The 12,199-nt window shown below is 47.9% G+C and overlaps 2 long non-coding RNA genes across 2 annotated transcripts; both read right to left on the reverse strand.

Moving 5' to 3' along the window:
* Positions 1–2,646: 2,646 nt before the first annotated feature.
* On the reverse strand, positions 2,647–3,875 carry LOC132473498 (uncharacterized). Its single transcript, XR_009529422.1, has 3 exons — positions 3,765–3,875; positions 2,982–3,493; positions 2,647–2,821 (listed from the first exon to the last, which is right to left on the reverse strand). It is a non-coding gene; the product is annotated as an uncharacterized LOC132473498 (long non-coding RNA).
* An 86-nt stretch (positions 3,876–3,961) lies between these two features.
* On the reverse strand, positions 3,962–7,455 carry LOC132473447 (uncharacterized). Its single transcript, XR_009529382.1, has 7 exons — positions 6,450–7,455; positions 5,956–6,378; positions 5,845–5,876; positions 5,562–5,765; positions 5,389–5,513; positions 4,297–5,208; positions 3,962–4,136 (listed from the first exon to the last, which is right to left on the reverse strand). It is a non-coding gene; the product is annotated as an uncharacterized LOC132473447 (long non-coding RNA).
* Between the last annotated feature and the right edge of the window lie 4,744 nt (positions 7,456–12,199).

Here is a 12,199-nt window from a genome sequence, read left to right on the forward strand (position 1 = left end):
ACAAGTATGGAGTATGGCCATCCTACAAGGTTAGAATAGGACAGAATAGAATAGATCCTTCTGCTCTAGTCTAGAGTCTTTAACGATTACGAAATTTGATGGCATTTTGCTTCCAATATGTCTAATGTGTGGATCAGAGAAGGTGATATTGAGCATGTGCTCTAAATATACCAAGCAACATACTCTAATACCTCCAAACAGTCATCGTTGTAGGCAGGTCTGTAGTCTGAGCCAACATGGAGCCAGACTCGACAAGGCTGAATAATTCCAGAAGGAACATGAAATGACATGCAGATGTAAACATGCCAGGGAATGGCTGCCGTGCATGAAAACCACACACAGAGATGTTCTGACAAACTGAGAAGCAGGAGAGTCGGTGAGAGCACGAGTGAAGACGGAGAGGACAGCTTGTGTTTTCAGTCAATATTACTAGTTTCTCTCGGGTGTTCTTACTGTAGATCAAAGCTACTTCACAGACTGCGGCATGGCACAGAGAACGAGACAGAACAGGATTCAAAGGACGACGGAGGGAGCCGACGACAGGACAGCAGCACACGGTGACGCAGGGCGAGTTGAGACAGGACAAGTAGATAAGAGACAGACAGAGACATTGGACTGGTCTTTGTAAAGGGGACAGGGGGGGGGATGTCACTCCAACCATTCCCATTGGAGGTCATTTCTTAAACCACATTAACCAACCGTTGTTTCCGTTCCTTGAGCTACTCTGCTGCCCATCCAGTGTTTGGGTTCTAGTGGTGAGATGCACGAGTTCTGTTCTTAGAAACACTGATCCAGCGTTGACGTTTATGGTTTGCTTTGACACGATACAGCAGAGTGCTGGGAGGAGATGGATTACAAACGATATTCTAATGTCATTTTATGTCCTCTTGGAAAAGTCTGGCTGTAAAAATGAACATCTGCCAACTTTCAGACTAGTGTCTTGAAAAAAGGATAACTAAATAAGGATTATAGCAAACGTAAAGATAAATGCCATGTAAGTTGGTACAGAAAATCTAGCCATTTGGAATCCGTCTAAAAGTTATAAAACCTGCTCCACACAAAAGGCTCAATGTGACACCAGAATGGACCATCTGGGATAGATTAGGTGGGTCTTGCTCCCAGTACCAGGGTTCAGAGGCGACAGTTTGCTGTGAGGTTAAACGAGAAGACGAGGAGGCTCCAGTCTCACATTCACTCTAAGATACCCATGACACCCAGCGGCTACGTTAGAGTTATGTGGGACAACGTAGAGGCAGCATTAAAGACCATCTGCAGGGAACACAAGTGCCCATGAGGGAATGTCTGAATGGGAATGTAGATGGTGAATAAAAAAAAAAGTCAATGACGTCAAATTAAGGAATCAGATGATTTTATTCTGAATTCTTCAAGAGTTACAATGATCACTGCAAAGAAACAAAAGGCCAAAACATTTAAAGTCGTCTCTCTGGATGAAGTAAATCAGTGTAATCCCAGTGAATGTGTGATTCTAGGGGTGTAAGGAGTACAATAGGTGGGTTTGGTACACATGGGTGCATACAGGTGTGTCGTTGGATCCCAGGGTCGTCATGCTGGGGTGGAGGTCACTGCTCCAGTAGACTTGTTTGGGTCGACAACAGGAGCTTTAAATACCAAACAAAGATACGTTTTAATGGGTTGTCACCGGTGTAACAGAAGCAAGAATTAGTGGCATGACAAGTACAAGACAGTGAAGCCGTTTCCAGGAAGGACTATAGACCGAGCCCATCCCTCCCCTGGTTCTAGACCGGCCCCATCTCTTACCTGGTTCTCTGCACCGTCTGTTGCAGGACAGACCGAGGGACACGTTAGGCTTTAGGGTGAGCTAGTTTAATATTGGTAAGCTAGTTTAATATTGCGAAGTGATTAAGGATAATTAAGGATGTTTTAATTGGTACGGTTTAGGGTTAAGTTTAGGTCCTAGGTTACCGATGGTTAAGTTTAGGTCCGAGGTTAGGCTGAGGGGTTAGATGGTTTAAATCTAGTTTAGGTTGAGGGGTTGGATGGTTTAAGTCTAGTTTAGGTTGAGGGGTTGGATGGTTTAAGTCTAGTTTAGGTGGTCTAGGTCTAGGGTTAATTGCCAGCGGTGTCCCTCTACTCCTGTCTGCTGTCGGCCACCAGGTCGTCCGTCCTCTTAAAGATGAAGAAACTTTGAGCCCTGAGGCAGAAATAATAACGTGAAGGTTAGGGTTAGTGCATGCTTAAACAATGATAAAGGCCATGAAAGAGCATGATGGACAGCAACCCGTGCAGCATTAGAAAACTCACTAGAACCTTTACTTCTTGGCCATAAGAACAGTGATGGACAACATTTGTCGTAGATTTGTCAAGCTTGACTGAGAGCTTCTTGAAGTCCCTTCATAACGCAGAAAGTACGGTTTAAGATGGATCTGTTGTCTAAACATAATCCAGACTAGAAGCCTCTCACCAGGGTCCACGTCCATGTCTTCAAGCTGCTGTGCTGCTCCTGGTCCAGCCACCGCCCCTGGTCGAGGTCCAGCCACCGCCCTTGATCCAGGTCCAGCCACCGCCCCTGGTCCATTCACCGCCCCTGGTGTTTAGACAAGGCTTGATGAAGTGTTTAATATAACTCGTCTACTCCAAGCGTTTTTAGCCTGGCTTCTGGTCTCTCTGGATGAAGTAAATCAGTGTAATCCCAGTGAATGTGTGATTCTAGGGGTGTAAGGAGTACAATAGGTGGGTTTGGTACACATGGGTGCATACAGGTGTGTCGTTGGATCCCAGGGTCGTCATGCTGGGGCGGAGGTCACTGCTCCAGTAGACTTGTTTGGGTCGACAACAGGAGCTTTAAATACCAAACAAAGATACGTTTTAATGGGTTGTCACCGGTGTAACAGAAGCAAGAATTAGTGGCATGACAAGTACAAGACAGTGAAGCCGTTTCCAGGAAGGACTATAGACCGAGCCCATCCCTCCCCTGGTTCTAGACCGGCCCCATCTCATACCTGGTTCTCTGCACCGTCTGTTGCAGGACAGACCGAGGGACACGTTAGGCTTTAGGGTTAGCTAGTTTAATATTGCAAAGTGATTAAGGATAATTAAGGATGTTTTAATTGGTACGGTTTAGGGTTAAGTTTAGGTCCGAGGTTAGGCTGAGGGGTTAGATGGTTTAAGTCTAGTTTAGGCTGAGGGGTTAGATGGTTTAAGGCTAGTTTAGGTTGAGGGGTTGGATGGTTTAAGTCTAGTTTAGGTTGAGGGGTTGGATGGTTTAAGTCTAGTTTAGGTTGAGGGGTTAGATGGTTTAAGGCTAGTTTAGGTTGAGGGGTTAGATGGTTTAAGGCTAGTTTAGGTTGAGGGGTTAGATGGTTTAAGGCTAGTTTAGGTTGAGGGGTTAGATGGTTTAAGTCTAGTTTAGGTGGTCTAGGTCTAGGGTTAGTTGCCAGCGGTGTCCCTCTACTCCTGTCTGCTGTCGGCCACCAGGTCGTCCGTCCTCTTAAAGATGAAGAAACTTTGAGCCCTGAGGCAGAAATAATAACGTGAAGGTTAGGGTTAGTGCATGCTTAAACAATGATAAAGGCCATGAAAGAGCATGATGGACAGCAACCCGTGCAGCATTAGAAAACTCACTAGAACCTTTACTTCTTGGCCATAAGAACAGTGATGGACAACATTTGTCACAGTAGATTTGTCAAGCTTGACAGAGCTTCTTGAAGTCCCTTCATAACGCAGAAAGTACGGTTTAAGATGGATCTGGTGTCTAAACATAATCCAGACTAGAAGCCTCTCACCAGGGTCCACGTCCACGTCTTCAAGCTGCTGTGCTGCTCCTGGTCCAGCCACCGCCCCTGGTCCGGGTCGAGGTCCAGCCAACGCCCCTGGTCCGGGTCGAGGTCCAGCCACCGCCCCTGGTGTTTAGACAAGGCTTGATGAAGTGTTTAATATAACTCGTCTACTCCAAGCGTTTTTAGCCTGACTTCTGGTCCCTCTGGATGAAGTAAATCAGTGTAATCCCAGTGAATGTGTGATTCTAGGGGTGTAAGGAGTACAATAGGTGGGTTTGGTACACATGGGTGCATACAGGTGTGTCGTTGGATCCCAGGGTCGTCATGCTGGGGCGGAGGTCACTGCTCCAGTAGACTTGTTTGGGTCGACAACAGGAGCTTTAAATACCAAACAAAGATACGTTTTAATGGGTTGTCACCGGTGTAACAGAAGCAAGAATTAGTGGCATGACAAGTACAAGACAGTGAAGCCGTTTCCAGGAAGGACTATAGACCGAGCCCATCCCTCCCCTGGTTCTAGACCGGCCCCATCTCATACCTGGTTCTCTGCACCGTCTGTTGCAGGACAGACCGAGGGACACGTTAGGCTTTAGGGTGAGCTAGTTTAATATTGGTAAGCTAGTTTAATATTGCGAAGTGATTAAGAATAATTAAGGATGTTTTAAATGGTACGGTTTAGGGTTAAGTTTAGGTCCTAGGTTACCGATGGTTAAGTTTAGGTCCTAGGTTAGGCTGAGGGGTTAGATGGTTTAAGTCTAGTTTAGGTTGAGGGGTTAGATGGTTTAAGTCTAGTTTAGGTTGAGGGATTAGATGGTTTAAGTCTAGTTTAGGTTGAGGAGTTAGATGGTTTAAGTCTAGTTTAGGTTGAGGGGTTAGATGGTTTAAGTCTAGTTTAGGTGGTCTAGGTCTAGGGTTAGTTGCCAGCGGTGTCCCTCTACTCCTGTCGGCCACCAGGTCGTCCGTCCTCTTAAAGATGAAGAAACTTTGAGCCCTGAGGCAGAAATAATAACGTGAAGGTTAGGGTTAGTGCATGCTTAAACAATGATAAAGAAGGCCATGAAAGAGCATGATGGACAGCAACCCGTGCAGCATTAGAAAACTCACTAAAACCTTTACTTCTTGGCCATAAGAACAGTGATGGACAACATTTGTCACAGTAGATTTGTCAAGCTTGACTGAGAGCTTCTTGAAGTCCCTTCATAACGCAGAAAGTACGGTTTAAGATGGATCTGTTGTCTAAACATAATCCAGACTAGAAGCCTCTCACCAGGGTCCACGTCCACGTCTTCAAGCTGCTGTGCTGCTCCTGGTCCAGCCACCGCCACTGGTCCAGGTCGAGGTCCAGCCACCGCCCCTGGTCCGGGTCCAGCCACTGCCCCTGGTCCGGGTCCAGCCACCGCCCCTGGTCCGGGTCCAGCCACCGCCCCTGGTCCGGGTCCAGCCACCGCCCCTGGTGTTTAGACAAGGCTTATCAGGAGATGCTCTTGGGGATTTTGAAAACACAAAACAGCACGATTCCTTGCCTTCTTCCTCGTCATGCCGTCTATTCTGGAAGATGGGTTAACATTTACTGATCACACCCCAAGTTACTGATCAGCTAGTATTGAACCATGAAGCCATCTGAGTTTACCCTTGCCGTAGGAGGAGCTAGCCCTCTTCCTGGGAGCAGTCACCAGATGAACGCCCACCTCATCGGTCACGTCTGAAAGTTAAAACACCAGTCAGGATCAAACACCAAGTCACCAGTACAGAGCCCTCCTGAAGCCACAACCAGTGAAAGAATAAACACCAAGACACCAGTACAGAAGATCTAACACCAAGTCACCAGTACAGAGTGCTGTCATGAGTCAAACTAAATTTGACCAAGAAAGAAATTAAAAGGATGAAATTAAAAGGATGTTATCCTCCGCATCTGTAGACCAGATCTTCCTGTCTTCAACATCTGGACGCCTCCCGGTCCTCCACATCTGGAGCCCTCCAGGCTCTCTTCCACCCACAGCTCCAGTCCTGGATTGCAGAAGAACCAATGGATTAACAAACCCTGCAGAACACGAGTCAAAGAGCTCTGCTTGGAGGCTGCCTCTACCTTCAGGACCGTCCATTGTAGTCATCAGAACACTGGTGGAAAGAAAAAAACAACAGTCAAGTAAATGATCAACTGTTCCTTTTTAAACTTTTCATAAACGTATTAACTCACCATTAGGAAGGCCAGCCTGACTTGAATCTAGCGAGATGGTTGTTGGGGAATCCTGACAACACAAAATATACATGGTGAAAACATCCCATCAAAGCTCCAGGGTCTCAATGAATTGGGAAGAAAAGTGGTAAACTTCACTTGCCTTTGGCGGTGTTTGTAAAAAATCGCCCAATCTCTTCAGAGGGCCTTGGTAAATACAAATTCAAAATATATCAATGCAGAAATTCGTCAAGGAAATTTGTGCGCATGACTCAAAGATTATCCATTGGATTGGCAAATGGAGCGCTGGACAAAAAGGAACCACAGACGACAACCACACTGCATAGAACCCCATCACACTGCACATAACGCCATTACACAGACAATAGAACCACACGGCACAGAATAGAACTGCACAGAATCCCGTCACACAATAGAACCACACTGCACAGAAAAAAATAGAACCACACTGCACAGAAAAAAATAGAACCACACTGCACAGAAAAAAATAGAACCACACTGCATCAAAACCAATTATACAGAATAGAACCACACTGCACAGAACCACACTGCACCGACGAAGCAGAACCCCACTGCACAGGCACACCAGTAGGGTGGGCCAACAAGTATCGGACACAAAATGGGAAACATAAGGCGTACATCGGAGTTGTATAAAAATCCTCCAATCTCTTCAGATGACCTTGGTAAAATACACAAATTCAAAATATATCAACGCAAAAATTCGTCAAGGAAATTTGTATGTTTGACTCAAGGAGATTATCCATTGGATTGGCAAATGGAGCGCTGGACAAAAAGGAACCACAGAATACAACCACACTGCACAGAACCCCATCACACTGCACATAACGCCATTACACAGACAATAGAACCACACTGAGCAGAATAGAACCACTGCGCAGAATCCCGTCACATAGACAATAGAACCACAATGCACAGAACCCAACGATACAGACGAAACGGAACCAGAACCACCCTGCACAGACGAAGCAGAACCACACTGCACAGACGAAACAGAACCACACTGCACAGACGAAGCAGAACCACACTGCACAGACGAAGCAGAACCACACTGCACGGACGAAGCAGAACCACACTGCACGGACGAAGCAGAACCACACTGCACGGACACCAGTAGGGTGGGCCAACATACATTGGACACAACATGGGAAACATTAGGCGTACATCGGAGTTGTGCATCATGTCTCGAGATCAGAGCGTTGTACCAAACGTGAATCCCGTCAAACGGTGGACAATGCAGTTCATGGTGTGCATTTTTCTTAAAGAAAAGGCGCGTCAATGAGCCTCTGTGGGATTCTGCCAAACGTGACAGACCTCACAAGAAACAAGTTATCTTCAAACTACTCACTGCGTGATAAAGTTTTCCCTACATTTTTGCAGGTCCTTCTGTTTTACGCCCCATTGATCGATTTTTGTTGACAGTTTTCTCATCATCTTGGCCAGTTCTGCGAACATTGGCCACCCTTTCAATCCACCATAATAAACCATAGTAGCAGACCCACCAGTACTCACTGCGGGGTCATCGGAGGCTCTCCGTTGGTGGCCACGGTGTCCGGATTGTTAAAACACAAAAAGACAAGAGCAGATCTTCTTGGAAACGACGAAATAAACGAAACGCAGTCCAGCTCGCTTGCTATGCTAACCCCAGGTTTCGCCGAACGACGCACAGAAGCAAACAGACCGCGGCATACGTATGCGTTAATATAGAGGACACCTTTATTGAGCACTAATGAGAACGTGCTTGTGATTGGCTGAGAGGCTCCGGTATAGTTAAAGTCGCTGATTTCAAAACTCAAAACTCACCTGTTCAGAGTTCACCTCGACTCTGCAATAGCTACCCAGCCCCTTCCGGCCACCATTGTATGTTGTACGTCCTGGCACTTAATGTACGCACTACATTGCACTTATTCATTGTACTTAATTGTGTAACATCTGCAGTAGCTGTACACGGGTAATAGGTAGTAGGTAGTACTTGCACTTGGCTCTATGAACATCTTTACTGTACTGACAGTGATATATTGTTTCACTTCTTATGACAAATGTACTTATTGTAAGCCGCTTTGGATAAAAGCGTCTGCTAAATGCCCTAAATGTAAATGTAAGTGATTTATGGTAGGCCGCCATAAAGTATCATTTTTTAAAGAATTTATTATTTCATATCCGGATTCAGATTAAGGCCAAACCTTTCCCATCCTCATAATGCCTGCAATCCGGTTATAGGTCTGAATGCATCTGATGACAATAGTATCACACATCTTGAGCCAGTCAGTAATCAAAGGGAACGTGTTGATGGTCTTACTGAAAAGGTATGTGTGGTTTAAGGTTCCTGAACGCTATGTCTGGAACATGTGACGCCTTAGCAGACATCTGATGAACAAATAACATATTAAATAAACTAAGATGACAGCTCCCACACCTCCCTCCAAAAATGACTCCTATATTCTCCTCCTCCCTTGTCTCCTCCTCCCCCCTTCCCTCCTCCCCCGCCCCCTCCTAGTGTGTGTGTGTGTGTGTGTGTGCTCCTCCTGGCTGACTACACTGAGTCTGAGTGCTCCTCCTCTCGGAGGGATATAGAGACGAGGACATCGGCGGAACAGACGGGCCGCTGTCCTCACACAGACTCCCCCTCCTCCCCCCTCCTCTCCCCCCTCCCCCCTCCTCTCCCAACCCTCCCCCCCCCGAGCTGGGCTTCTGCATGCTAATGCTAATGTCAGTATGCTCCATCTGTGGGTCTGTGGGGGTGCAGGTGGGATGCCCTCGCCCCCCCCCTCTCACCTGCACCCCCCCCTCACCCCAGCAGACAGGAGGAATGTTCTCCAGAGGGTAAAAGGACACCGAAGAGACACAAACAACATTGTTGACTTCCCCTCCTCCTCCGCTCCTCCCCTCCCCTCCTCTCACCACCTCTTCATTACTCTGCTCTTTGCTCTCCCCTCCTTTCTCCTCGCTTCCCTCCTCGTTCCTCATGTCCTCTTTAACCCTCCTCTCTCCTTTCCTTTCTATTGTCCTCTTTTCCACCTCCTCCTCCTCTCTCCTCTCCTCTCCTCCTCATCTCTCTCTCCTCCTCTCTCCTCATCTCTCCTCCTTATCTCTCCTCCTCTCTCTCTCCTCCTCCTTATCTCTCCTCCTCTCTCTCTCCTCCTCCTAATCCCTCTCTCCTCCCCTCTCCCCCTCCTCTCCACTCTCCTCCTCCTCCTCCATTGGAAGGTAAAGAGAGTTTATAGTCTGAGAACATCAAACTGAATACTGAAGACGATTGAGTTCAGAGTGTTTGTGTGTGTGTGTGTGTGTGTGTGTGTGTGTGTGTGTGTGTGTGTGTGTGTGTGTGTGTGTGTGTGTGTGTGTGTGTGTGTGTGTGTGTGTGTGTGTGTGTGTGTGTGTGTGTGTGTGTGCGTGTGTGTGCGTTTGCGTGTGTGGGTGTGTGTGGGTGTCTCTGTGTGTGTGGGTGTCTGGTTGTGGGTGTGTGTGTCTGGTTGTGGTTGGTTGCCTGTCAAGCCAAGATTAGAGAGCATTTTCCAAGCACCTGATTGTTGACTTTTAGACTGCAAACAGAAGTTCCAAGGGATTCTAATTTCCAGCCGACAACTGAACCGACGAACAGAGCAAACCACCTGATCCTCCGGGCCCTTAGCGCGCCGCTAGGGGGCGCCAGAACATCGCCAGCAGGATGGGACGCATCAGCGATGACCCATCGATGTTAAACTAAGCGACGAAACCTCTACAAACTTGAACGATGTCCTTGGTTATGGCTTCATTTAACTCCCGTTATGATCTTGTTTCCGTGTTGTTTGCAGTGGAAACACTTTTGTGGCAGTCCAGGAGCCAAGGTGCTTTGAGCAGTGCGGGTTCTGTTGTGTGTATGTAAACACGAACAATGTTTCAACACAGGCTTCAGTTTACACCCAGGGCTCACAGAGCACGTTTAGGAATAGGCCGGCGTTACTATGGTGATTACATTTTCCAAACCACCCTAAATCCATATTTAATTAGCAAAGGTAATAATTAAGCAGTTTGGAAAAAAAAGAATCAATGAATAATTTCAACCTCTCTTCCTGTCTTAATGACTTGCTATTTTTCTATCCATTCTCTTTGTCAGAGTTGGTGTCTGCAGGTGTGTGTGTGTGTGTGTGTGTGTGTGTGTGTGTGTGTGTGTGTGTGTGTGTGTGTGTGTGTGTGTGTGTGTGTGTGTGTGTGTGTGTCAGTCCATAGTGTTAGGAGTCGCACACGGCCACGTCCCCCCCCCCCCCCCCCCCTCTTCAACAATTGCTCCCTCCCACCCCCCCCCCCCCCCCCCCCCCCGGTCAACAATTGCTTCCCCCCCCCCCGTCAACAATTCAGTGCAGGGGGGTCCATCAGTACCTAATGTATAGGGGCCCAGGATTTGGTGCAACGGCCCTGTGTGTGTGGGTGATTGTGTGATATATCAATTGTATAGTTCCAGTGTGCTCCGCCAGGGGGCGCCATGCGCAGTGCTGAAGCTGTCCTGTCCTCTTCCTGGTTTAAACACCCTCACCTCTCATCTAATCAAAGGTTTTAGTAAAGACAACCAGGTTATACTGGGAAGCTCCCAGTGTCCACCAGTAGAATACTGTGTTTGAATTGGGAAGTTCAGTTGCCACCAGTAGAAGAATGTGGTTATGCTGGGAAGCTCCCATTGTCCACCAGTATAAGAGTGACATATGATATCTATCTGTTCTCTCTCTCTCTCTCTCTCTCTCTCTCTCTCTCTCTCTCTCTCTCTCTCTCTTGCTCTCTCCCTCTCTCTCCCACTCTCGCTATAGAATAGAGGGTTTTATACGGCTTACTCACAAACTCATACAGAAAGAGAAAAACACATTACTCACTCATGCACAGACATGCACGCACACATACGCACATGCCACATAAATATGTGTATACACACACACTGAAATACACACACACACACTCAAATACATGCCACAGAAATATGTACACACACACACGCACATACACACAAAAACAGACACAAGCCCCTCATTCAATCGCACACACACAAATACATGCCACAGAAATATGTACACACACACACACAGGCCCAGTATGTGTGAGTGCCACCTGTTAGCCGTAGATTAGCCGCGGCTCGCTAGCAGAAGGCCCGAGGTCCGAGCCCAGCTGCTCTCAGACAATACCCGGCAGCCCCGCCCCCCCGGGGGGGGCACTCCATGATAACTAGTCACCATGGCAACGGTGCCCATCACTGGCGACGCACACTTGGCTGCAGTTGCTGGTGTCACTCAGTCAGGCGCGCGTTATTGTCTGTCGGGGGGCGGGATATAACCCTAATGTACAGATCGGGGCTTCCTTGGGTGTGTTTATATGTGTGTTTGTGTGTGTGTGTGTGTGTGTGTGTGTTTGGGAATGTGTGTGTTTGTGCATGTGTGTGACTGTGTGTATGATCATGTGTGTGTGTGTGTGTGTGTGTGTGTGTGTGTGTATGCGAATGTTTGTGTGTGTGTGTGTGTGTGTGTGTGTGTGTGTGTGTGTGTGTGTGTGTGTGCGTGTGTGTGTGTGTGTGTGTGTGCGTGTGTGTGTGTGTGCGCGTGTGCGCGTGTGTGTGTGTGTGTGTGTGTGTGTGTGTGTGTGTGTGTGTGTGTGTGTGTGTGTGTGTGAACGCGTGTGTGCATGCAGGCTTTCCCACGTCTATGTGTGTGTTAGTGCACACACACAGACTAGTGTGTGGAGTGCGTGGCGTGGCATGGACGTCATGGCAACAAGGCTGTCTGATGCTCAGAGTCGAGCCCAGCCAGGGGGAGTGTGTGTGTGTGTGTGGGGGGGGGGGGGTACAGGTAAGCGGTGCGTGTGTGACCTTGCCACCACGGTATCTCCCTCCCCCCACCCCCCACGTCCACCTCATCCTGGGATTGGCCTCAGTTAGCGCTAATAAGTGTTTGTGTGAGTGGATGAGAAACACACTAATTAAATTAGCGAGTGCTAAGAGTTTGACCTGTTTTGCGGGCATCCTCCCAGTAGAATCCTCCCAGTAGAATCCTCCCATTAGAATCCTCCCGTTAGAATCCTCCCAGTAGAATTCTCCCAGTAGAATCCTCCCAGTAGAATTCTCCAAGCAGAATCTTCCCAGTCCTCCCAGTATCCCAGTCGAATCCTCCCAGTCCTCCCAGTAGAATCCTCCCAACAGACGGGGCAGGTCTTTGGAGGAGGTCTTTGTGGTCCTGGGGAGCCAAGGGGGTGGGGGTGGGGGGGGACC

Source organism: Gadus macrocephalus, chromosome 15, assembly GCF_031168955.1.
Source record: "Gadus macrocephalus chromosome 15, ASM3116895v1".
NCBI classification, from domain to species: domain Eukaryota; kingdom Metazoa; phylum Chordata; class Actinopteri; order Gadiformes; family Gadidae; genus Gadus; species Gadus macrocephalus.